The sequence below is a fragment of the Chrysochloris asiatica genome, unplaced genomic scaffold (genome assembly GCF_000296735.1).
Source record: "Chrysochloris asiatica unplaced genomic scaffold, ChrAsi1.0 scaffold00129, whole genome shotgun sequence".
NCBI classification, from domain to species: Eukaryota; Metazoa; Chordata; class Mammalia; order Afrosoricida; family Chrysochloridae; genus Chrysochloris; species Chrysochloris asiatica.
Genome location: NW_006408647.1, coordinates 6,654,550 through 6,661,118, shown reverse-complemented (window position 1 = coordinate 6,661,118; position 6,569 = coordinate 6,654,550).

Below are 6,569 nucleotides of genomic sequence, written 5' to 3'. Positions count from 1 at the left end.
GAAGAAGAAGAAGAAGAAGAAGAAGAAGAAGAAGAAGAAGAAGAAGAAGAAGAAGAAGAAGAAGAAGAAGAAGAAGAAGAAGAAGAAGAAAAAGAAGAAGAGCAGACTTTGGCTGCTTAAATATAAAGCAAGCTATTTGTTTGGGAGGCATCCAGGCAAGAAAAGTCAATCCATCAGGGAAAGCCCCCCTCCAGGACTTAAAGAAAGCCCATGAACAGTCTACTATGCTCACTGGTGACCACCTGAGTCTACATGTGAGTGGAAGTGGTGGAAATGCAACAATGAAGACATGGACTGAGTTTTGCTGTGTTCCACTAATACCTGTTTTGACTTTGAGATGAGATAGAGTAGAGGAAGAGCTGATAGGTCTGAAGTTTAGGGAAATGTGTAAACTCCTGGGCCCACTGGCACTGGTATAGCGCCTGGTAGCTATGGCTGAGATGAAGCAGCCAGCTGGTTTGAAATGCAGGGAGGTGTGCTTGAACTTCAGACTTGCAGCTAATACTCATTTGAATTAATTTAGATGGTTAGCTGACCAGAAGTCTACCAGATGAAGATGAAGATGTTTGATACTGTGAGCAAGTGTAAATTGCTATAATTTGATGAACTGAACTTTTGCTTATGGGTGCAGTTGCTCAAAATTACAACTGAAATGGAAGGATTCTATATCTCGAGGAAAAGTGTTGTTTCCCCCGATGTACTGGGTCGATTTTATTCCTGCTGTTGTTAGGTGCCATTAAGTAGGTACCAACTCATAGTGACCCTATGCACAACAGAATTAAACAGTACCTGGTCATGCACCAACCTCACAATTGTTGCTACGTTTGAGCCCATTGCTATAGACACTATGCCAAGCCATCTCACTGTGGGTCTTCCTCTTTTTCTCTGACCCTCCGATTTACCAAACACGGTACCTTTCTACAGGGATAAATCCCTCCTGATAATATATCCAAAGTATGAGAGATGAATGCTGACCACCCTGGCTTCCAAGAAGTATTCTGTCTGTACTTCTCCCAAAACAGATTAGTTTGTTCTTTTGGCATCCATAATACTTTTAATATTCTCCTCAAACACAATAACTCAAATGCATCAATTCTTGTGTGGTCTTCCTTATTCACTGTACAGCTTTCACATGCATATGAGGTTATTGAAAATACCACAGCTTGGGTCATTTATACCTTAGTCCTCAAACTGACATCTTTGCTCAACACTTTAAAGAGGTCTTGTGCAGCAGATTTGTCTAATCCAATACATCATTTGATTTCTTAACTGCTGCTTCCATGACTGTTGGTGGTTGATCTAAGCAAAATGAAGTCTTTCACAACTTCAATTTTTTTTCCATTTATATGTATGTCATTTATCAGTCCAATGGTGAGGATTTTTGTTTTCTTTACACCGAAAACAAAATGTTTCATTATCTAAGGTTGTGGTCTTTGATTTTCATCAGTAAATATTTTAAGTCATCTTCACTTTCAGCAAGTGAGTTTGTATTATTTGCATATCACAGGTTATTACTGAACCTTCCTCCAATCCTGATTTTTCTTCATATAATCTAGCTACTCAGATTATTTGCTCAGCATACAGATTGAATAATTATGGTGAAAGAATACAAATCTGATGCAAATCTTTTGTAATTTGAAACCATTCAGTGTCCCTTTGTTCTCTTCTAACAACTGCCTATTGGTCTATGTAAAGGTTCCTCATGAGTACAATTATGTGTTATGGAATATTCATTCTCTGCAATGCTGTCCATAGCTTGTCATGATCCACACAATTGAAAGCCTTTACATAGTCAATAAAGCACAGGCAAACATCTTACTGGTATTCTCTGCTTCCAGCCAAGATCCAGCTGACATCAGCAATGATATCCCTCATTCCACATCCTCTCCTCAATCTTGCTTGAACCTCGGGAAGTTCTCTGGTAACCTACAATTACAGCCTTTTTTGTATTATCTTTAGCAAATTTTTACTTGCATATGATAATAATGATATTGTCTGATGATTTCTGCATTCCATTTCATCACCTCTCTTTCGAATGAGTACAAATATGAATCTCTTCCAGTCAGTTGGCCAGGTAGCTGTCTTCCAAGTTTCTTTGCATACATGAGGAGTGCCTCCAGTACTGCACCAATTTGATGAAAGAGTTGTATTCCATAAATTCAATTTGTATTCCATAAATTCCCAGTGCCTTGTTTTTTGTTAATGCCTTCTGTATACCTTAGACTTCTTCCTTTAACATCATTAGCTCTTGATCATATATTACCTCTTGAAAGGTTGAAAGTCGACCAGTTCTTTGTTTTTGGTTTTTTTTAATAGCTTCACTTGTGAATTAAGTGAAGGTTTACAGAGCAGCTCACCAGTTGTTACATTCAACACTCATTGCAATGATTGTAATTCCCTCTATGTACCTTCAGTCACCAGTATTTACCTCTATTACTGCCCACAGGCACACTGCCTTTCTCAGTCTATGGGCATTTAGTCCTCAGCTGCTCTCTCTACACCATCCCCACGGCCACCACCTCTGCTATCACCACTTTTCTGGTGAGGATCCCACACTCCACTCATGCTCTTCCCACTTCATGGTCTTAGGGTCCTCTGTTCCTGAAATGATAAATTAACTGCTCCCCCCTTTTAGTTATATTTCTTCTACATTTACAGTTGTGACAATTGCCATTATTCCTGATAACAATTACTCACAATTGAATCATAAAATCCTATCCCTATCATTCCCCATCCCCTTCCACCAGACCCATCTAGACAAGAGAAAAACTATTAAGCATAGATTCTATCTTGCCCTTCTCATTCTGACACTAAGCACCCTCATGAAACTTGTAAGCCAGCCACTTTGTGCCTTTATGGTGGTGGTGTGCCATGGAGTATATTGTGACTCACAGCCACCATACATAGAATTTCTAAGGCTGTAAATCTTTACGGGAGCAGAAAACCTCATCTTTCTCCTATGGAACACCTGGTAGTTTCAAACTGCTTATCTTGAGGTTAGCAGTTTGACTCATAACCACTACCTACCGAAGCTCTGTTATAGCTTCGTGCCTTTATAGCTTCCCATTTTTGATAGTCAATGTCTAAGCCACCTGTCCCTATTGACGCAGTGTACTGAGGAAGCAAGCTTGATAGTTGATATGGCTAATCCTTCCCTAGTCAGTTGGAATTTTGGGCAACTACATCTATAAGCAATTGTTCAGTTCATCAATTGTTGCAATTTATGCTTGTCCCCTATATCAAACTTCTTTATCTTCATCTGGTTAAGTGCTATTCAACAAGTCATGCAAGCTAGGCCAATGAATACTGTCTGCAAATTTGGGAGTTCTGACATGCCTTCAACCACTTCAAACCTGCTGGCTGCTTCACTCTTAACTCTAGCCCCCAGTGTCCATGGGTTCGGGAGTTCACATGTCTCAACAAACTTCAAACCAGCCAGCCCTTACTGTTCTCTATCTCATCTCAAGGTCATTGGGTGTCTATGGAACATTTTCCATAGACAAACGCAGCTCATGTTTTCATTGCTGCATTTCCCCCACTTCCACTCTCAAGTAGCTTAGGGCAGTCACCAGCAAGCATGCAAGGCTGCTTGTCTGTTCCCTCTAAGTATCAGTCTTAGAAATGAATTTACCCTGATGAGTGGGTTGACTTTTCTTGCCTTGCTGACTCCAAGGCAGCTTGCTTGATATTGTCACATTCAAAAAGTCTGTTTTTTTGTTTTTTCCTCTGCTGGTCTTTCTTCCAAGAAATATTTTCTATGCCTCTAGCCACTCCAGGTGGGCCTGCATGTCTTTTCAAGTGAGAATGTCCCACCTCTGAAGGTTCTGGATGGAGTTCAGAATTCCACTTAAGGCCCCATATTCTACAAAGACTCAAAAAGGAACCTGTTTCCCTGGACACATTTTTAGATAATCCAACCAGTCCCCTTCTGATAATCCAACCAGTTATAAACTGAAGATGGGTTTACAAGTTTTCTGCAGTCATAGTTTCCAATATTCCTTTCTATCCCACTTGAATGTCTATATTACAGTAGTAGGCATGGGAAACCAATATTCACAAAAGTCAAGCACCTTAACATTATTTCCCTTCCTTTACCTATTCAGACTATGTCTCTATCCCTGTTGTTCCAAGGTTGTGTATACATCACTATTTACCTCTATTCCATTTAGCCCATGCATACTTCCCTAAGTCTACCCTATCATCCTTGTTCATCAACTCCCTACCCCTTCTTGAGTATTGCCCTCCCTTTCCTTTTTATTGCCCTTCCTGTCACCTGAGCTATCATGTGTCTATCCTCTAACCTGTGAGTCTCTGCCCCCTCCCTCCCAGTCCTAGCAACCATCAAGAAATTATTCTTTTAGTATGGAAATCTTTTCTGAAGCTTTTAAAATAATGATCTTATGCAATATTTGTTCTTTTGTGCCTTACTAATTTCACTAAACATTATGTCCTCAAGATCCATGTTATGAAATGTACTGCAGTTTCATCATTATTTTTCAAGGTAGCATTCCATTTTGTGTATGTACCAAAGTTTGTCTCTTCATTCTTCCATTGATGGACACTTAGTCCATCTCCATCCTTTTGCTATTGTAAATAGTGCTGCAATGAACCCTGATGTATATATATCTAATCATGTTCTGGCTTGTATTTCTTGTGGACATCTACCAAGTAGAGGAGTTACTGGACCATAAGGTTTTGATATTTCTAAAACTTTCTAATGAAACACCATACAGTTTTCCAGAGTTGTTGAATCATTTTATAGTCCCACCAGCATAGTAGAAGTGTCGCAGTCTCTCCACACCCTCACCAGCATTTGTAGTCCTCTGCTTTTTTGAACTTTGCTGCTACTCCTGGCATGAGATGATATCTCATTGTTGTTTTGATTTGTATATCTCTAATAGCTAATGTTTGTGACCATTTTTTCATATGCTTATTGCCTGCCTGAATGTCTTTATTGGTGAAGCCTCTTTTCATGTCCTGTGCCCATTTTTTAATTAGCTTGTTTGGTGTGTTTTTTTCTTGTAGAGGTGTTGTAATTTCATATACAATTTACAGATTAGTCCCTTGTCTAATATGTTGTTGCAGAAAGATTTTTTCACAGTCTGTGAGCTCCCTTTTTATTCTTTTGGTGAAATCTTTTGATACACATAAGCATCTACATATTAGTATGTCCCAGTTATCTATTTTGTCCTCTATTGTTTGTATGTTTTTTGCCATATTTGATAGTCTATATATGCCATGAATTACAGTCCTGAAGTTTGTCCCTATTTTTTCATTGATGACCTTTATAGTTCTGGAATTTACATTTAGGTCCTTAATCCAAGTTGAGTTAGTTTTTACATGATTTGATATATGGATCTTGTTTCATTCTTTTGCAAATCGATTTCCAGTTTTGTTTTCCCCATTTAATGTATTTTGGCCCTTTGTCAAAGATCAGTTGCTTCTATGTGGATGGATTTCTCAGTTTCACTGATTTATGTGTCTTTCATTGCAATAGAACCAGGCTGTTTTGACCACTGTGACTGTGTAGTAAAATTTAAAATCATGGAGTGAGAGACCTCCAACTTTGTTCTTCTTCTTAAACTGTGATTTGCTTATCCAAGGCCACTTTTTCTTCCACATAAAATTTGTGATCATGTTTTCCATCTCTTTAAAGAATGTCATTGAAATCTGGATTGGTATTGTGTTATATATGTAGATTATTTTGGTAGCATTGACATTTCACAATGTGAAGTCTTCCTATCCATAGGCATAGTATATTCTTCAGCTTTTGTAAATTTCTTTTGGTTTCTTGTAGTAGTGTTTTGTAGTTTTCTTTGAATCAAGCTTTTGTTTCTCTGGTTAGATTTATTCCTAAAAATGTCATCCTTTTGGTGGATATTGCAAGTAGTATTGTTTTCCTAATTTCCTTTTCATAGCTGTCTTCATTAGTATTAGGAATGCAACTAATTTTGTATGCTGATCTTGTACCCTGCCACTTTGCTGAATTTTCCAATGATGTCCAGTAATTTTTTTTCTGAGACTTTGATATTGTCTATGTATAAGATCATATCATCAACAAATAGAGAAAATTTGGCTTTTTCTTTACCAATTTGGATGCCTTTAACTTCCCTTTCTCTAGATTTTAGCTCTGGCCAAGACTTGCAACACAATATTGAATAGTAATGGTGGTAAAGGAAATCCTTATCTGGTTCCTATTCACAAAGGGAATGCTTTCAGTTTCTCTATATTGAGAGTGATGTTTGCTACTTACTGGTTCTGTACATATGCTCTCATTTATATTGAGGAATTTCCCTTCAATTCCTACTTTGTTGAGTGTTTTTATCAAAGGATGGGTGTTGGATTTTGTCAAATGGTTTTTCTGCATCAATCAGGTGGCTCTTCTCCTGTTTATATTTATATGTTGTTGTTGTTGTCAGGTGCCATCGAGTCAGAACTGACTCATAGCGACCCCATATACAGCAGAACGAAACAACGTCCGATCCTGGGCCAATCTCACTACTGCCGCCACACTTGACGCCATCAATGATGTCACCTGGTTGATCCATCTCATTGGGGGTCTTCCTCTT